General features: G+C 41.6%; 1 protein-coding gene across 6 annotated transcripts in view; it reads right to left on the bottom strand.

The window, feature by feature from the left end:
• The window catches only part of LOC309663865 (carboxyl-terminal PDZ ligand of neuronal nitric oxide synthase protein), a 302,668-nt gene that overhangs the window by 68,972 nt on the left and 212,180 nt on the right, over window positions 1–21,516 (bottom strand). The gene's annotated exons all lie outside the window — the stretch shown is intronic.

Consider the following 21,516-nt stretch of genomic DNA (forward strand, 5'->3'; position numbering starts at 1 on the left):
AGTGCTATGGTACATTTATGCCACCTAGGAACCCTGAATTTCCTTATTCCAGTTATTTTTCCAAGCTCTGGATGCCTTTATAGATACTCTATGGCCAAAACAAATTCATTCTCATGCGGGTAAGATTTTCACTGGACACTTGAGTGAGTGGTGCTTGATTGCTTTGCTCTCCCTGACGGCCCACCTTCCATACAAGTTTCTTCAAATAAACCAACCCAGGAATATGATAAATGTCATAGGAACATCTTAAGTCTTTCCAAGGACTAAGTGACACTCAGGCCACTTGCTCAACACATGGGGAGCCTTGTGTGCCATGACAGGAAACGAAGAGAGGGCATCCACCCCCTCCCCCACCCCGGGGCCTGGAGCATGCCTGACTGGGCCTGGCTGGCATGGCCACGTACTCTTCTTTCCTAGTAGTTTTCTTTCTCTGATTGCTCTGACCTGCTTGCCTGATGCTACATCAGAGGAGGTCTGAATCACAGCTCACCTGAAGGCACTTCCTCCCAGGACCTGAGATTAAGAGAACAAGCCAGGGAGCTCAGGGCAGGCGTTTACTCCAGGTATCAACAAGGCTAATTCTCACATATGCCCCCAGGACAATGGCTGAACCATTCTGATTTATCCTAGGACAACTCCCTCTCTATCATAATCTAGTTTTTTCCTTTTTTTTAGACTATAAAGGACCACGTACCTTTACTTCTAGGCCACTAACATATCTTAGAAAAAAATGAAAAAAGGAACTGATTCATATTTGATCTCATTTCAACTTCCAATCACCTCTTTTTTTTTTTAACATCTTTATTGGAGTATAACTGCTTTACAATGGTGTGTTAAAGGGAGATCAGGTCAGTGCTTTGTGACCACTGAGAGGGGTTGGGATAGGGAGGGTGGGAGGGAGACGCAAGAGGGAGGAGATATGGGGATATATGTAAATGTATAGCTAATTCACTATGTTATAAAACAGACCACTCTCCCTATCCCACCTCTCTAGGGGGTGACAAGGCACCGAGCTGATCTCCCTGTGCTACACGGCTGCTTCCCACTAGCTATCTGTTTTACACTTGGTAGTATATGTAAGTCCATGCCACTCTCTCACTTCATCCCAGCTTACCCTTCCCCCTCCCTGTGTCCTCAAGTCCATTCTCTACGTGTGCATCCTTATTCCTGTCCTGCCCCTAAGTTCTTCAGAACCATTTTTTTTTTTTTTAGATTCCATATTATAGGTGTTAGCATACAGTATTTCTTTTTCCCTTTCTGACTTACTTCACTCTGTATGACAGACTCTAACTCCATCCACCTCACTACAAATAACTCAATTTCGTTTCTTTTCACGGCTGAGTAATATTCCATTGTATATATGTGCCACATCTTCTTTATCCATTCATCTGTCGATGGACACTTAGGTTGCTTCCATGTCCTGGCTATTGTAAATAGAGCTGCAGTGAACATTGTGGTACATGACTCTTTTTGAATTATGGTTTTCTCAGGGTATATACCCAGTAGTGGGATTGCTGGGTCATATGGTAGTTCTATCTTCAGTTTTTTGAGGAACCTCCATATTGTTCTCCATAGTGGCTGTATCAATTTATATTCCCACCAACAGTGCAAGAGGGTTCCCTTTCCACCACACCCTCTCCAGCATTTATTGTTTGTAGATTTTTTGATGATGGCCATTCTGACTGGTGTGAGGTGATACCTCATTGTAGTTTTGATTTGCATTTCTCTAATGATTAGTGATGTTGAGCATCCTTTCATGTCTTTGCTGGCAATCTGTATATCTTCTTTGGAGAAATGTCTATTTAGGTCTTCTGCCCATTTTTGGATTGGGTTGTTTTTTGTGATATTGAGCTGCATGAAATGCTTGTAAAGTTTGGAGATTGATCTTTTGTCAGTTGCTCCATTTGTAAATATTTTCTCCCATTCTGGGCGTTGTCTTTTCGTCTTGTTTATGGTTTCCTTTGCTGTGCAAAAGCTTTTAAGTTTCATTAGGTCTCATTTGTTTATTTTTGTTTTTATTTCCATTTCTCTAGGAGGTGGGTCAAAAAGGATCTTGTGTGATTTATGTCATAGACTGTTCTGCCTACGTTTTCCTCTAAGAGTTTGATAGTGTCTGGCCTTACATTTAGGTCTTTAATGCATTTGGAGTTTATTTTTGTGTATGGTGTTAGGGAGTGTTCTAATTTCATTCTTCTACATGTAGCTGTACAGTTTTCCCAGCACCACTTATTGAAGAGGCTGTCTTTTCTCCATTGTATATTCTTGCCTCCTTTATTAAAAATAAGGTGACCATATGTGCGTGGGTTTATCTCTGGGCTTTCTATCCTGTTCCATTGATGTATATATTTCTGTTTTTGTGCCAGTACCATACTGTCTTGATTACTGTAGCTTTGTAGTACAGTCTGAAGTCCGGGAGCCTGATTCCTCCAGCTCCGTTTTTCTTTCTCAAGATTGCTTTGGCTATTCGGGGTCTTTTGTGTTTCCATACAAATTGTGAAATTTTTTGTTCTAGTTCTGTAAAAAATGCCATTGGTAATTTGATAAGGAGTGCACTTAATCTGTAGATTGCTTTAGGTAGTATAGTCATTTTCACAATGTTGATTCTTCCAATCCAAGAACATGGTATATCTCTCCATCTGCTTGCATCATCTTTAATTTCTTTCATCAGTGTCTTATAGTTTTCTGCATACAGGTCTTTTGTCTCCTTAGGTAGGTTTATTCCTTGTTATTTTATTCTTTTTGTTGCAGTGATAAATGGGAGTGTTTCCTTAATTTCTCTTTCTGATCTTTCGCTGTTAGTGTATAGGAATGCAAGAGATTTCTGTGCATTAATTCTGTATCCTGCTACTTTACCAAATTCATTGATTAGCTCTAGTAGTTTTCTGGTAGCATCTTTAGGATTCTCTATGTATAGTATCATGTCATCTGCAAACATTGACAGCTTTACTTCTTCTTTTCCGATTTGGATTCCTTTTATTTCCTTTTCTTCTCTGATTGCTGTGGCTAAAACTTCCAGAACTATGTTGAATAATAGTGGTAAGAGTGGACAACCTTGTCTTGTTCCTGATTTTAGAGGAAATGGTTTCAGTTTTTCACCATTGAGAACGATGTTGGCTGTGGGTTTGTCATATATGCCCTTTATTATATTGAGATAAGTTCCCTCTGTGCCTACATTCTGGAGGGTTTTTATTATAAATGGGTGTTGAATTTTGTCAAAAGCTTTTTCTGCATCTATTGAGATCATCATACGGTTTTTCTCCTTCAATTTGTTAATATGGTTTATCACATTGATTGATTTGCGTATATTGAAGAATCCTTGCATTCCTGGGATAAACCTCACTTGATCATGGTGTATGATCCTTTTAATGTGCTGTTGGATTCTGTTTGCTAGTATTTTGTTGAGGATTTTTGCATCTATGTTTATCAGTGATATTGGCCTGTCGTTTTCTTTCTTTGTGACATCTTTGTCTGGTTTTGGTATCAGCGTGATGGTGGCCTCATAGAATGTGTTTGGGAGTGTTCCTCCCTCTGCTATATTTTTGAAGAGTTTGAGAAGGATAGGTGTTAGCTCTTCTCTAAATGTTTGATAGAATTCGCCTGTGAAGCCATCTGGTCCTGGGCTTTTGTTTGTTGGAAGATTTTTAATCACAGTCTCAATTTCAGTGCTTGCGATTGGTCTGTTTATATTTTCTATTTCTTCCTGGTTCAGTCTCGGAAGGTTTCCAATCACCCTTTAACAGTCTTCTGTTTTTATTTTATAGGTTTGGGAAAGGGGTGAGTTGGGAGGCCTGAGGCAGCCAGGTTTTTGTTTGTTTGCTGTATGCCAGAAGTTCTCTTACTGTCTGTCTCCCCACCACCCAAGAGCAGTTGCTGAGGGATTACAGTGCCTCTGGGGTGGTTCGGCATAACCTTTATTCTAAGAAATGCACGTCTTGCTCTGTATCCACACCCTCCCCCACCCCACATCAGATTCTCTTGGGACACAGAGCTGAGCAGTTTCAGAGCCTGTCCCTGAGGAGCTCAGAGTGTGCTGATGGAGTGAGACAAGAGCGAGACAGTGGAACAGAGCACTATGGACATGGTCCTGGAGGAGCATGCAGCCAATGGCCTGTGAGCCAGGAAAGGCACAGGGAGGGGAGCTGCTGCCTGAGTGACGTCTTGAAGACTATGCGGGAGGTGGCAGGGACTGTGGCGTGGGGAACTGATCAGTCAGGGTCCTGGCAAGAATCAGATAATTTGAGTCATCTGAGGAGAGTTTAATAAGAGACTGTTACAAAGATGAGGGCAGAGTGCAGGGAAACCCCAGAGGATACTACAGTATCCGTGGGAGCTCTCAGCACCCCAAGGCTTGAGGGGGCAGGGCAGTGAGAGGTCATCAGAACCCGGAGAGAGAAAGAACTGTGTGCAACCTGGCAGGAACTCTCATGACAGTAAAGAAGGCTGCTGATGCAGTACACACAGGCCAGCCTCCCTGGGCACCTAGCACTGCAGAGAGCAGATCTGGAGGAAGGAACAAAGAAAGCTCTGCATCACAGAGACAGGAGAGGGAAGAACGTTCCTTGCAAGGGAAACTGCACATAGAAAGGCGAGGAGTCATAAAACAGCAGTTTGCTTGGGTACAGGGACATGGGACATGCTGAGGGAGTGGCAGGAGATGGGAACAGAGGGAGGTCAGGGCCTGCTGGGGAGCGGATTTCACCTTGGGGGCTCAGGGTACTGATGGGGGGGGGTCTGAGCAGGGGAATGATGTAGTTGGTAATAATGGTGGTGTGAAGGGTATCTTGGAGGAGGACAGGAGCAGAAGAAGGGAGGCCAATAAAGAGGTTACTGCAATACGGAATGTCTGGGGGAAGAGGAAGAATCTGGACCCAGGGCTTGCCAGTCAGAAGAGCTGGACTCAAATCCCTGCTCTGCTGCTTACAACTGTGAGACACTGGGTGAGTCTTTTAATCCTCAAGTCATAGTTTTGCCATCTGCAAACACGGGAGCTGTCATGAGAATTAGCGTTTGGGTAAACCAGGTGCCAAGCACAGGGCAGGGTGACCGACACACCCTGGAGTTACGCAGTGCACAGAGCGTGCAGCCAGACCGGTCAACCTGAGTTCAGGCAAGAAAAGCTGAAGGCCTAATTAAGGCACCGGCCGTGATCATAGGTAGCACATAGATTCAAGAGTCTTTTCTCTGGATGTGAGAATAAGGAAGGGGAAGACTCCGAGTTGTGTAACTTGGGTGACTTGGTGAGTTGACTAAACATTAACTAGGTCAAGGGGCACAGAAACAGGAAAAAGTTGAGGGGACAGGGAAGGAAGAAGAGGAATGTGGTTCTAAACATGTCAGCTCTGAGGCGCCACCAAAGCACTCAGGCGAACCTGCCTATGAGACAACTGGAAACAAGGGATCGAGGAGAGAGGCACGACGTACGAGTCATCAGGACTTAGAGGGTGGCTGAAGCCATGGGAAATATGAGATACCCTGAGAAGAAGCAGAACGAGAAGAGAAGGGGTCACTGAGAGAATCCCATTAACAGTATCCATTTGAATGGAGCACAGAACAGGGAGAGTCAGCAAAAAAAAAAATAGAGCAGGAAAAGACCAGGAGAGCAGAGGAGGAACAAGAGAAAACCACCATGGACGCTGAGGGAGGAGAGAGACTCCATGGTCCACAGCACTAAGTGCTTCAGAGAGAATGAATGGGATGAGGCCAGACAGTGAGCCAGAGACTTCGTAACTAAGGCATCCCTGGTGAACTCAGCAAGGGCAGTCTCCACAGGGAGCACAGGAAGCCCAATTATAATGAGATGAAAAAATGAGTGGGGGGTTTTGGAAATATATACAGCAAATGCAATCATTCCAAAAAGCCTAGCAGTGAAAGAGCAAGATACCGTGGTAGGCTGCGGGAGGATAATTTCTTTTTAGGATGGTGAAACCTGAGCCTATTTATAGGCTAAAAAAGGAACAAAACAAATAGCCTCCAGGTTGAGGGGAAATACAGAGAAAATGATGGCTCAAGAAACAGAGACAGCAGAAGACCGGGTCCACCTGGGGAAGCTCACCTCGGAAAAGAGGCAGCAGTGCTTCCTCTGGGTCAAGAGGGCACCGACTGTGAACCTGCTGCACGGGGGGCCGTCGACCCCTGGCTTGGCTCCCTCCCGCCTTCCTAGAGAGCACTGCGGTGGCCTTTCTGAAGTAGCTAAGCCTTTCCCTGGCAGAGAGTTGAGCTTGATGTGCAAGTAGGAGGAACGAGACTGGCTGAGGCAAGAGATCAGTGTAACTGATCTCTGATTAAAAGCAGAGGCTGTTTTACCTGCAACAGACCTGCATTTTATTGTCCATTACTTACTTCCCTTTCCTCATGGTGAGCATGACTCCCAGAAAGAGACATGTATCAAAAGGAAAGCATGTGCAATCAGAAATATTTTTGCTGCAGTCTTCTTAGGAGATATGCATGAATTCATCCTGACTCTGATGGCCTGAAAGACGAGGCTCATGTAAATACATGGGGTGGGGAGGTGAGGAGGGAGGCCTGGCCAGGGACACTAAAAGCTCTCTGGGGACCCGGTTTATGAGCACTTGCAGTTTCAATCTTACATTTAGCCTGTCAAATTCCTCTTCATCAGCTAAGGCATCTGACAGGCTTAATTGTTTCCTTAGGGCTTTGTCCTTCCCATCAGTGAACAAAGGCAGTTGGGAGGGATTTGGGTTTAGCTCTTTTGATAAAAGAAATACTTTTTAACACACATATACACACACATAAAAACAGATGTGTGTGTGCATGTGTATTATGCGCACGTGTATATATACACGTGTGCGTACACACATGCACACACACATACATATTTTTTCTTTCGTTATTAGTGTTTTGGGAGTAGGGATAGGTAGATCCGACCGCTGGCCTGCTGCTGGCATGGCCACTCCAACTTTGGAAGGAAATGCACCAGCAATACCTCACCACCTCCAGCCGTCAATGCCATCTTCAACAACTGATTATGTGCCAACAGGAGACGATGAGGGAAAACGAGCCCATGTGCAGATCGCGACCATCAGGGCTTGCCCTTCTGAGGCTCTTCCCCTCCAAAAAACCTTTTACTGGGGCCATTATTAAAAACAAGATGAACACATTTATTGTTTATTATGGTTTCATTTCTCCCATCCACCCTCTGATAGTTACAAGACAAACTGGACAAGAGATAAAGTCAAAGACCAAGATAATCAAAAAAAGACCATCAACCCCTCAAGCCAAGAGCTAATGCACAGCAATAAGAGAGGACGGGGGCCGGCATCCTTGGCCAACTTGAGGAGGGAGCAGGTATATTTTCAAAGGCAGCCTTGCTTTGTGGTTAATCCCACAGCATGAAGAGATGCTGGGTTCTCTCCCGGAGCAAAGCTGAACAAGGCCTCTTGACTGCTCATTTCTGTGTTCTCAACTGCAGTGCTGCCTTTTCAATAGTCATTTGTGTGCTGTTCATTATCTCCAATTGGAATACATGTTCTGAAGTTCTAATGTTAATATTTTTTTGTCACCTTCCCCAAATATCTTTACATATGAGTCACATTCAGGGCTCAACAAATGTTTGCAGGTTGGTTGGTTCGTCTGTCCATCCATCCATCCATCCATTCACACATCCATCCATCCAATCCTGGATAAAGGTCTATAGAATGAGTGTACCCACTTCCTGGGAATTTCATAAAGATTTAAGAAATCAATTTGATTTAACAAATATGATTTGAGCACAATTATGTACAAGGCAGTTGTCAAGGAGACATAAAGATGAATAAGATGTAGCTCCTACTAAGAAATACAAGACAGGTAAACAAATAACTACAGTACAAGGATGAGCTATATAGCCTTGGAGCCCAAAGGAGAAACAGAAATTAGATCCCCACTGTGGGAGTGAGTATGAAATCAGGAAAGAATTCCTGGTGGACGTGTATTTAAAATAAACCTTGAAAGATGAATAAGAATTTGACAGGCAGAAATGTTAAACGAAACACAGAGAACTCAATTAATCATGATTTGATCATGACTGCCACCAGCAACTAGGAAAGGCTGTAACTCCTCAGTAAGTGCTTCTCAGAGTCTCCTGATAAAGGATGTGGGGACCTGCAGACAGTTTAGCTTTTCTCATTGCAAATTTCCTGAATTCTATGCATTATCCTCTGGACCTCCCAGTCAGCCTCACCTCCGCAGTCTGAGGTCTGTGCTACCAGAAAGGAAGACCAGGCTCACAATGGCTATACTCTTAGAGGTGGGACACCACCACCCTTCCTCCAAACTGTGCCAAGACACAAGGAGGGGCCCACAGAGGGCTTCCCAGCCAGGCTGGCGGACAGGGCACTGCCACACAGCATCTAGCCTGGTGTGTAGTGCAGAATGCCCAGCTGCCGCTGTGGGATGAGCTATGATACTGTCCTACAACAATCCTAGAGACTATCTATCAACATTAAGGGCTAGTAGACAGGGGTTACAGCTCCGAATCAAGAGCAATCTTTCTTTACCGGCTTTTGGTGTTAAGGTTGGTCACACAATAATCCTTACACACTAGTGTGAAACATGGACCCTATGCCAACTTCCCCATATCCATATAAATCCAGGACACTCAGCGCATCATAAGGTCTCCTCTTACACAAATCCTTTCCCCTTACATGATCTGAACCCCACCAACACAAGATGAGTTTGTTTTGAATAAGACGGCTCCTCTAACAACATGCAAATACCTCCTGGGAAACGAAAGTAAAATCTATCAATCATTCAAGCATTAAATTACTAAGAAAGTTAAACTGGTTTGTTTACTTTTCCTCCCACAGTAGGACTACCAATTATAAACTTTCCTAGCTTGAGAGGCGAAATATTCAAAGAGGCTTATAATGCTTATTGGCACCAGGGGGTCTTACACCTTGGAATCGATAAACCTCAGGACTATAGGGTCCATGAATTGACAGAAAAATCAAAATTTTGCAAGTATATACAAGAATTAATTTTTCTAGGCAGAGAATCCAGTTCTCACCGTATTCTCCAAGGTGTCTGTGTCCCATAAAAGGTCAAGACCATCCAATGGACACCCAGGCAAGTGCCTACTTGGTAGCAAGAAGAGAAGTCAAGGGGAGAAGTGCTGGTTTTATTGATACACTGCACATACTTTCCCATCTGAGACTCTTCAATGCGTTGCAGAAACTCTAAATTGATTCTCTTTATGTATTCAAGGAGAACAGGAAGCACAGAGTAATGGAATTTGAAACCAGGCATTTAGGAATAGAACTGGGACCAGGCCTGGTTTCCCTGTTCCCCTGGTTCTTCCTCCACAGGGAAATTCCCTCCCTGCTAGACAGTGTTTAATTATGTGAAGTTTTCTAAACTTGGCCTAACTGAATTTTCCATCATTATTAGTGTAAAAGATGCCCTCTAAGGCCTGGCATAGAGAGACTGATCCAGAGGTTTAACTTTGATCATGCCGGTGGCTGTCTTCAGTTTTCTGCTGTGCACATGTATTCATTCTCTGGCTGGCTTCATGCCTCATTTGGGCTGTGCTTCTGGCCATCAAGAAGGGCAGAGAATAAGGCCACCAGGAGGATAAGTAGGCTTAACAGCCTTTTTGAAATGAACGTTTTAGTGCAGCAAACAAGTGAATCAAGCCTGCCCTAGCTTTGACATGCAGTATTTATTGAGCACCTACTATGTAGTAAGGATCCTCCCAGGCAGTAGGGATACAGTAGTGCACAAAACAGGTGTGGTCTCTGCTTTCGTGGAGCTTAGGCTTAAGTGTTACCATGACAAAAATTTCCACCCTTTTGCCATGATTGAATTTAATAATCAAGCAGGATCCACCAGAGGCAGAGAGCAGATGTAAAACTATCAAAGATTCAAGCTGAAGTCACTGGGATTTTTTTTCTCCCCCCACTCCTCAAGAAAGAGGATTCTCCCTTATTTACTCTCTATATTCAGACTGTCACTAGTCTGAATGACCCAAGGTTACAATAGCTCACAGACTGACCCCTTTCTATGCGGTCTTTGTACGACATCCCTTTATATGGACACTCTTCCCATTATCCTCAGATTACTGGGCAATCGTTCCCTTGTTCACCTCCCTGACACGAGTCTCTTCACATCTAGGGTGCATTGCATTCCATGCCACACTGGTTGCCCTAAAACATCACTTTCACTTTGGAACTCTGAGTCAAAGCCCTCATGGGAAGACTGTAAGTACGGATGTGGAAGCAAGTCCTTGATACATTCCTGAGAGGAAAACAGGCTCACGGTAGAACTATACACAGAATATCAGATTTTGAAAAAACATCTGAGTGTCTATATTTGCATACAGAGTGGTACTAGAAGGAACAGATGTTGAAGGAAGGGCATTTGACTTTTTCCTTTATAAAACTCTGTCACGACTTTATTTTTAGTAACAAACATGTATTATTTTGGTCATTTTAAAGCTCACACCTCAGGCATATTCCCCTGAGCCTTACCTGAAAACTGTCACAGAAAGGAGGGGTCACTGTGAGGACCCTGAGGAGGTGAGTCCTCAGGAGGTGAGCTCTGCCTTACCTGTCTCTGCATTCCTGATGCTTTCTACACAGTGCGTATGATGACCTTGAAGTCGAAGAGATCAAAGACAAGGAGGAAGGAGAGAGGAAAAGAAAGTCTTGGGTGCGTCTGCTAACATGAGCATGGGACACAGAGCCAGAGAATGAATTATGGGTCTGCAATCCCTTGCTGGAGACTCACAGTCTATCCTAGGTGTTTACTGAGCCTTCCCAAGCACAAGGGACTTTATCAGCCTATAAAGATTAAAGTGCAGAACTTGCTTTTAAGGAAAGATAAAGAATGGTGAAAGATAAAAAATGCATATAACTACGTAGGTTTGAAAGCAAACAAAAGAGAAGGAGGCAGAGAAAAATGAAACAAGAGGAGAAGGAGAGGTGGCATTGCAGAAGAACCTAGGAAACGCTGCTGTATCTGGAGATGTGGAGAGCACAGACAAGAAACTTGGAGGGAGCAATTTGTACCAAGTGATGGAAATCAGTGTCGACTACAAGGAAACGCAGGATGGTGGGCACTGGTGAGGACACGCTCAGTGCTCTGGGAGGAAGCCGAGGGTTGACAAAAGATGTGCCCTTGAATGGGGTTATCAGGGCTGAGGGAGGTTACTTCAGGACAGGAGAGAGCGGAACACATTGCTAGGGATAGAGGGCGAGCCCAGGGAAAGTGAGAGGTGGAGTGGTTGGGGGAAGGGTAGGAATGCTCACGGTGCTGAAGAAACAAGGGAAGATGGGTCTAAAACGCAGAGAGGCAGGGGACAGAGCGACAGAGGGCAATGACACAAAGATGTTTGAAGAAGAGGAGGAAACCTGAGGAACCTCCCAGAAGATGGGGGTCACCTAAGGAGAGTGAAGATATACCAACAGAGCTGACAGGTGGAAACGGTCTTGGCACTTCAGCAAGTGGCATTTCTATCAGGGACAAATAACGGATTGCAGAGCAGCCCTGGGGAACTAAGTGAAGCCAGAGAGCATGAATGATTTTCCTTCCCCTTCCTAGTTCATAAGCTTCTCCATGCATAAAATTGGGTGAGTAATTCCTACTCATGCATATCTATAAAAAGACACTGTCTGTGAAAGGTTCTGGAGCTAGAGGGAATAAAAACATCAACTCTACCTGAAACATCCGTCACGACAAGAGCGATGGACACTCACAGCCTTCAGATGGGCTGGCCCAGAAATGATAGGAAAAGAAGTTAGATAGAGATCGATAGGCGGGGCTGCTTCCAGATTCCTGGTTATCAGTTTTCCCCGTTTAGTAGAGGCCCTTCAAGAAACTCACACACTGGGAGGCTGAAGGAGGAGCAGACACTCATCCTTAGAAAAATAATATGGGAAGATGGAGACAATCACCCTGTCCCTTGTAGATCACAGAAAGAACAAATGAGACATGCATGTAACAAAAGCAGAGAACTGGCTCCAGCTCCAAGTCTGCTCATCCTTCCCTGATCCTTCAGGACCCTTCATACCTCGGCCCCCCTCCATAACCCAGTGACAATGGAATGAAGGGAACACATGCCAGGGTTTGAGTTGGGGACTTGGGTGTGTGGAGGTTTGAAAGAAGGGAGCTCATAAAATAGGATTGTCTGTATCTGGGAGGTCTCTATTGGATTTTGGAGGAACAACATGGATTTTGGAGAGTCATCTTAAAGAATTCTGAGAGAGCTTTTTTGGCTCCACAGAACAATACAGTAACCAATTACTATATAGTCTATCTTCTAATTATGTAATTCTATCTATATATCCTAAGTTAGGATAGTAACTAATTCCATTTAAAACGTCTTCAGAAATGCTGTCTAGGATTTTTTCTACCTTACTGTCATAATATGAAAGTATTAAAGGAGTACTCTCTAAGCTTCAGCACTTAACCTGACGCACCATATTCTTAAAGATAATTCACTATGTTGTGTCTTCCATTTTTGCTATTAGCCTGTGTTCCTTTGTAGACAGTATATTTTTCCCCTCCAGATTGTTTTTAAAATCGTTGTCTTCCATACTCTGTAGTTTCATTACTATGAGTCTAGAGTTTAAGAATCAATTTCTTAAAAAAAAAAAGAATTTCTTTTTCTTTACCTTGTTTGTAATTTGATATGCTTCCTAAATCTGAGGATACTCATGTTTCCTTAATTTTGTCTGGCTTGATCATTTAAACTCTTGACTGTGAACTAAGTTAAACATACAACATGGGGTGCTTGACTACCCAAGAAATTACCAAATATCACACAGTAGGTTTATCAATCCCCAAGAGAGAAAACATTTCATTCACCTTAAAATCTAGTTTTTGGGGTCCTTCAAAACGTCCTGAATTGTGATATATCAGTTTGAAATTATAAAAACAATAATATGAAGGCAAATAAATGAGTGGGTTTGTCTTGAGAGGCGGACGACACTGAGTGGAGTAGTAAAACAGAAAAGACGAAAGTTCAGGAGGCAGGCAGTTCTCCAAACATTTACTAGTTATGTGGTCATGGAAAAGTTATCTAATGTCTCTGAAGTTTAATTTCTCCATCTTAAGAATGGGAATGACAGATTCTACCCCTTGGAGTTGTTGTTAGGATTGAGGAAAACATACGTCAAATCTCATCTGACTATAGCTTTAAGGGTAGGAACTATGTCTTGCTCACCACTTGTACCAGTTATCAATTTCTTGCCCTTTCAGTACATGCTCTGTGATAATGGGCAGAATTCTTTTATGTACTCACTCCTTTACAGTAAGCGGGCTATTCGAATTTCTCTGTATAATGGAAGGACACTGCAGGAGGAAAGGGCTTCTCTTGCTGGTTGCAGCTGCTGTACAGCCCATCAGCAGGACATCTGGTGGTGGTCTGTCCCAGCCACGTGGCCCAGAATATAGCTCTTCAGCGACCTCACATTCCCAGTGTGGCTGGGTGAGTCCCACCTACCTACAGCCCTCCCCGCAAAGATCCTGGGCATCCCAAGCCTCCCATCTACAGTGACACCCCTACTCCCTCCGTGCACCCACCGACCAGCTGCCCTTCTCCTGCACCCAGCCCCTGAGGGTTGCTTCCTATTTTCCAAGCAACTGGGGACCACTCTGGCCTAGGCAACCCAGTGAGCTTCTCTGCCATCCAGATGCTGCAACACAACCTCCACAATGAAATCTGAACCCCAGCCCAGGAGAGGGGTCTTCCTCCCCCAAATTGGTCCTCCTATTTGTACTCTCCTTCAGCCCCAGAGGACTCTTTTTTTTTTTTTTAATTTATTTATTTTTGGCTGTGTTGGGTCTTCTTTTCTGTGCGAGGGCTTTCTCTAGTTGTGGCAAGCGGAGGCCACTCTTCATCGCGGTGCGCGGGCCTCTCACCGTCGCGGGCTCTCTTGTTGCGGAGCACAGGCTCCAGACGCGCAGGCTCAGTAGTTGTGGCTCACGGGCCTAGTTGCTCCGCGGCATGTGGGATCTTCCCAGACCAGGGCTCGAACCCGCGTCCCCTGCATTAGCAGGCAGATTCTCAACCACTGCGCCACCAGGGAAGCCCCCAGAGGGCTCTTAAGATTGCTCTTTACATCTTGAAGTTACTGTTTTGTTACAACTTAGTCATTCTTCATAATCCTTCTCCTGTTTAAATCATTGTGTGAGTTCTGTCTCCCACTGGACCCAGACTGATAAGTTACTGCTTTCCTCAGTGCCTAGTACAATGACCAGCGATGCACATCAGCTCTCCGTGCATTCTTTCCTCCCTTCCCCAGTTAGCCTTGAATAATCTGTGACTCGCTCAAAATCAAAGCATAGCTCAATGTGGAGGGCCAAAACTAGAATGCACTTTCTCTGATTTCTAATCATCTCACCAACCGCTTGGATGTTAATTAATGCCATTTCTGGGGAATGGCTGGAAACCCTATGGGGGCTCTACCTGGTTTGGTCGTTTATACTCAAAACTGGAGAATTACTTCCAGTCTGTCTCCTGAAGACTTCAGGTTGATTAATTTACTTCCTCTGGTCACCCCACCTCCCACAAAAAAAAAAAAGGATTTTTGTTTGTTTGACAATCTGATCCCTAACATGAAGAACATAAATGTCCTAGAGACTTTTTTACCCAAATATGTTAATTCTATTAGCGCCCAATAAGACTAAAATGTAGACGACATCAAGGCAGGGAAACTGAAATTCAAAAGCACAGTGACTTCTGCAACAGTACAACCACTCCAGTGCTATTTTTAAACTTTTTAAAAAAATCAGCATGCCCTTTAAACCAGAAAAGGTAAAATAAGCATATTAACTAAGGAAGTGAAAATAAAGAAAAATAAAAACATGAAGTCTACATTTTCCAAGCTTTCCCATTTTATTCAACAGCCTTATCAGTGACTTGGATGAAAATATTAAAGTTTCACTTAACAGAAAACGAAGAGGGATAGTTAGCCTGTTACTAGAACCTGCTGTGATGGTTTATACTGGGTGAACTCAGCTAAGCTAGAACTGTGTACCTTGGCATTCGCTTCCCTGGAGAACTGCAGTTTAGGATTGCTCACAAGAGAAATTTGTGGGGGATTTAGGAGGCCGAAGTGAAGTAGCCATGATGCTCTGAAGGTCATCACTCGTTAGAAGCAGGAAAGGATGAACATGGAGGTGCTAGTGAGTTGCAATTTGTCTTCACTCTTCTGTGCCCCATATCTGGCTGACCTTCATAACTGTCAGCCCTGCTGAACAACAGTGAACCCAGGACTGCCAGCAGAAGCTTCACTGCAAACTCAAATGCAGCAGCCATCAAGGGCCTTCGAGCCATCAAATGCCTTTCACAGACATTTGCGCCTGTGCCCCTTCCCAATTCCACTCCAGTACACAAGCGCACCTAGCACCCTGGACACGCTTGACTTCTAACACATACCAGGGCTGGCTCATGACTCCTCTTTGGTCGTTTTTGGACTTTTACTTCCCAGCTCCTATCGCAACTGTGTAGGTCTAAATCCTGTAACAAATTCCTTATGCCATAACACTCATAGTTGCCTGCTTCCCTGATTCACTCTGATTCATAAGAATCCAAAAACTATGAATAATGGGTTCAAATGAAATAGATCTAATTCAACAATGGTATATGTAAAGTTCTGTATTTAGGCTAAAAAATAAAACAGAGAAAACTACAGAAATAAAGAATGATTTAAAAATCTTGATTGAAAGCAATTACTGTGAATATCCTAAGGATTCTGGACAATAAGTCCACCACGACCTAGGACCTAACACAGTTTGTTTAGCAAATAAAAATACAGTATGATCTAATTCTTAAAAAACAAATGCAGAACTCCATATCATGAGGGTAAAACTGTGTCTCTATAATTTACACTGATAAGACAGCATGAGATATTGTATTAAATTCCAACATATTTTATGAAGAAATATGATGTTTTGAAATTAGGAAGTCTAGAAAAAATATAATAAAGAATGGCTTCAGAAACTTTAGAGAAATAAGATCTCTGTATGTGTAACACCAGAGAAGAGAGCTAGGATAAATGGACAAAAATTACATAAACAAAGACATTTGCCTTCACCTAACAAAGAAGACCATAATAGCAAATACTTCAGAGAAATAGAGGCATCCTGTAATGGAGGGGAAAATGGACTAGACGTTCACCACAGTACTTTAACCTCTTAAAGTTCATGATTTTAAAAGTTACATGGGGTTCAAGGAGGGGGAATAAGGAGTTTGTACATAATGGGTACAAAGTTTAGAGTGATGAAAACATCTTGGAAACAGTGCTGCTGGTTGCACAACACTGTCATTGTAATTAAGGCCACTCATTTGTATACTTAAAAGGGGATAAAATGGCAAATTTTATGATATATATATATATATATATATATATATATATATATATATATATTTCATCACAATTTTAAAACCATGATTCTATTATTCTAGGTGAGAGATGCAAAAGGTTCAAAGTGAAATTCTGACTTAATAAAAAACAGATGCCTAATAAGAACCTGCAGTATAAAAAAACAAACAAAACAACTAATACTAAACTTTCATTGGGTTATTTGTATGGAAATATGTTAATATAAATGTTTCAGACATTACATGAAATTCCTAAAAATCTTATATTTGTATTTGTATGGAAATATGTATGGAAATATGTTAATATAAATGTTTCAGACATTACATGAAATTTCTAAAAATCTTATATTTGTATTTGTATGGAAATATGTATGGAAATATGTTAATATAAATGTTTCAGACATTACATGAAATTTCTAAAAATCTTATATGTTCTGGTATAATGTTATAAGTAATAATCCTAGTTATTACTTTAAAATGTATATCTCAGAAATAACTAATTTTCTTGTCAACTGCATTATTATGAACTTTCATCAAATCTTTTACCGTGGTCATTTTTAAGTCTTTTGTCATTTACAGACAGTTCTGGGTATACTCTGATGATTTTGCAAATGTGTTCCTATAAAAGGGTTTCATCTTCAAGAAATTCATGGAAAAGACTCTGACAAGTACAGGTTTCTGGTAACTGACTGTACTGCTGAACTGAATGAATAAGCATTTTCAGAACTCTGATGAAAAACTGATGAACTCATAAAAGTGCTAACAAAAGATCAAGATGAAAAAAAACAATTAATTACATGGGACTGAGTGAACTGATGAGGATGAGTATAATTTTTGTGACTTTCTGTCTGAATTAAAAAAAAAAAAATCCCACAAGGACTCAGAGGCAAAGAATATACAAATCAATTTTCACTGCAAAGTAAAGGAGCTGTTACAGTGGAGGATTACTGGACTGAATGTCAATATTATGACATAGTATGAGTGTGTTTCATGTTTGGTAATTGCAATCATTGTTGTTTTTGTTGTGGTCATCCATGTACAATGCTTGGTGTCAGTCTATCTCTTGTAAAAATAAAATACAGTGTGTGTGTGTGAAAAAAAAATAAATAAATAAAAAAAATAAAAATAAAAAAAAATAAAAAACAAAAACTTCATTACTGCTGTGGCAAAGTCCCTTCTTTTGACTAGGAAGAATATGTTTTACCATAAAGGAGCTTTCCTAACGTGAACGCTGCAGTAATCCTTTGTTTCATCAAAGGCACAGCAATTATGTATTCTTCAGCAGTGCTACTGAATCCAACTAGAGTGGTTCCTTAAGGGCAGAAAAATAATTGTACCCAGGAAAAAGCTCATTTGTGAATGTTACTATATTATCATGATAATAAATGTTCTTATTGATGAAAAAATGGGACACATACAGTTTAGAAAAAAGTTCTCTTTCATCTACCCATAGCAAATAGATATACAAATACACACATACAGAGACTAAAACACCCACAATTTAATACATGAGGGGGAAAAGTATAGAAGAAACTGGAACAGCATTCCTTTGTTCATAAACACAGGTTGCTAAATTTTGATAGATTAGGAAGATATCCACAAGAAATCTACAACCAGAAAGTCTGCTGCGTGGAGATTGGCCAAAGAAAAATTCACTTTAAGATTTCTTTGATGTTTTCTACTCCCCACCAAAAACCATTTTTCTTCTTAAAAATGAATGGAAAAAAATATACCATACTAATACTAATTGGAAGAAATCTTTGAAAAACAACAAAGTTGGAAGAGTGAGACTACCTGATTTCAATGACTGTTATTAAGCTACAGCAATCAAGACACTGTGGTACTGGTGTCAAGACAGACAATTAGATAAATGGAACAGAATAAAGAGTTCTGAAATAAACCACACAGATGTGGATAACTGATTTTCAACAAAGGTACTTCAGTGGAGAAAGAATAGTCTTTTCAACAAATGAGGCTGGAAAAACTGGACATTCATTTGCCAAAAAAAACCAAAACTGAAACAAAACAAAAACCCCCAGAAAGAACTTTGATATATCCCTCACACCATATAAAAAAAATTGGATCAAAATAGATCATACACCTAAACGTAAAGCCTAAAACTATAACGCTTCCAGAAGAGAACACAGAAGAAAATCTTTGTGTCCTTGAGTTAGCAAAGATTTCTTAAATATGACACCAAAAGCACAACCCACACACTTTAAGAAATGATCATATGAGCTTCTTCCAAGGACACTATTAAGATAAAGACAAGCCAGACTTGGATAAAATATTTGCAAATCATATATCTGATAAAGGACATGTATCCAAAATTTATCAGGAACCCTCAAAATTCAATAAAAGAAAACAAAACACCCCAATTAAAAATGGGCTAAAAAATTTGAACAGATGCTTCACAAAAGATATACAAATGGCACATATGATAGAAAGATGCTCAACGTCATTACTCACTAGGAAAACGCAAATTAAAACCACAATGATATACTACATCACACATATTTGCAGGGCTAAAAATAAAAAGACTGATGATACTAGATGTTGGCAAAGATGTGAAGGAGCTGGGACTCTCAACCACCGCTAGCGGTACAACCACTTTGGAAAAAAGTTTGGCAGTCTCAGAAAAAGTTCAACAGGGACTACTTTCCTGGCAGTCCAGTGGTTAAGACTCCACGCTTCCACTGCAGGGGGAGCAGGTTTGATCTCTGGTCAGGGAACTAAGGTCCCACATGCCACAGGGCATGGCCAAATAAATAGATAAAAATTAAAAAAATAAAGAGACGCACTTTAAAAATCACTCCGGGATTCACCAACCAAAAAGATAACCACTTAAAATTCACTTAAAAAAAAAGTTCAGCATACACCTAACAAATAATCATTCATTCTACTCCTGGGTATTTACCCAAGAAAAATAAGAGCATATGTCGGGCTTCCCTGGTGTCACAGTGGTTGAGAATCTGCCTGCCAGTGCAGGGGACACGGGTTCGAGCCCTGGTCTGGGAAGATCCCACATGCCGCGGAGCAACTAGGCCCGTGAGCCACAACTACTGAGCCTGCGCATCTGGAGCCTGTGCTCCGCAACCAGAGAGGCCGCGATAGTGAGAGGCCCGCGCACCGCGATGAAGAGTGGCCCCCGCTTGCCACAACTAGAGAAAGCCCTCATACAGAAACGAAGACCCAACACAGCCAAAAATAAATAATAAATAAATAATAATAGATTAAAAAAAAAAAAGCATATGTCTATACAAAGACTGTATATGAACAGTCACAGAAGTTTTCACTGTAAGAGTCAAAAACTGGAAACCACCACAATGTCCATCAACATGTGAATGGCTAAGCAAATTGTGTTATACTCATACAATGGGATACAACTTAGTAATAAAAAGGGATGAGCTACTGATATATGCAATGGCAAGGAACGCATCTTAAAATAAGTATGCTAAATGAAAGAAGCCAGGCCAAAAAACAGTGGGGGTATACCGTACATATGTATGCTGTATACTGTATGACTCTGTTTATACAAAACTCAAGAAAATACAAACTTATCTCTACTAACAGAAGGGAGATCAGTAGTTGCCTGGGGACTTGGGGGGGCAGGAGGGAGATGCAGCAGGGAGGGAGAGAGGGAAAGATTACAACAGGGTACAAGGAAACTTCTGGGGGAGACATATGCTCAGTATCCTGACTGAGGTGATGGTTCTAGAAGTGTACACATATATCAAAACTTACCCAATTATTCACTTGAAATATGCTCAATTTTTATATGTCAATTATACCTCAATAAAGCTGTTATAAAAAATAAAAACAACAGCTTATTTGGGATATAAAACTTTGGGGAAAGTTCCTTCTTTCAAACCAGGAAAAGGCAAGATTAAAGTTCATGACCACCATCCCACACAGAGGTTGCTTTTGTATGGATATGATGCCACTGTAAAAAAATTAAAACAAAAACACAAAAACCAAGAAACACTTCCTTTTACAAAGCGCAAATGATAGAGGTTTGTCCATTCACATCCTTCAAGCCCAGTTCCGACACAACTTGTTTCTTAAAGCCTTTCCTTATCACTCAAGTAGAAAGTGATTATTTCCTCCTGTGAATCACCATACCACTTACGTTAATTTTCAGATATTGATTCAATACATTTATCCATCCACCCGTCACACATTTACTAAATGCCTCATAAAGAACAGACACAGGCTTGGTGCTAGAAATACAAAAGTGAGTTGAACATAGTTCTTCACTGGCAAGAGCCTCATCGTCCAGTGGCAAAAGACAGATTCATTTTGAAGTAGCAGTAACTATAACAAGTATTTCAACAAACACAAGTACAACAGAAACACAGAGAAAGAAATCCATTTTGTCAGACACACTGTCTTGTACCACAATGATTTGTTCAGGATTCCATTTCCCTACTAGACCTAAAGCTTCCTGAGAACAAGGGACCATAACTTATTTTCGCCACCTACTAAATTACCTAGCACAGTACCTGGGATGAGTGTTTTAAATATGTATACATATTTGAATGAATGGAAATTCCATTTCACAGGCAGCTACTCTTTGACTCAGCGGGGCCACCATGATGCCAACTTCTCGGGTGAGTTCCAACCTTAATTCACTTTGGCAACCAAGGCAAGTAATTTGAGAGGAGACAAAATCAAAGCTTAAATCTAGACCCCCAAATCCCAAAAGAATAGCTATACCCCTTTTCCCCCAGTGAAGAAAACAGGAAGGAGTAAGAGGTGGGGTAGGGCTTGGTCAGCGGAGATCTAGGACAGAAGAATGACACAGATGAATCAAGGCCCTGCGTGGGTCCCAGGAGGGCACTGGCTTTGTGTGTGTATTGCTATCTGGTATCCCTCTGCCCAGAGAGTGCACATGAACGGCAGTCATCTAATCTGAATAGGAATACCAGTCTCATTGTAAAAGCAATTTCTATGCATTTTATTTGTGACTTTCTGCTGTCCCAAATGATCATAACCCCCTTATCTATGCTCAGTTTCTGAAGGGGCAGAAAGGAAGAACAGGTAACTGTGGGGAATTATAAGTATAGCGTAATGGGAAAACCCAGTTCTCTCATTTTTATCAACATATATGCAATTATGAAATTTCAGTTAAATTTAAAAAAAAAGAAAAAAAAAAGAAATTTCAGTTAAAATAAAACTAGCACAAAATGAAAAGG

The sequence above is a fragment of the Balaenoptera physalus genome (genome assembly GCF_965194825.1).
Source record: "Balaenoptera physalus genome assembly, chromosome: 1".
In the NCBI taxonomy this organism is placed as follows: Eukaryota; Metazoa; Chordata; class Mammalia; order Artiodactyla; family Balaenopteridae; genus Balaenoptera; species Balaenoptera physalus.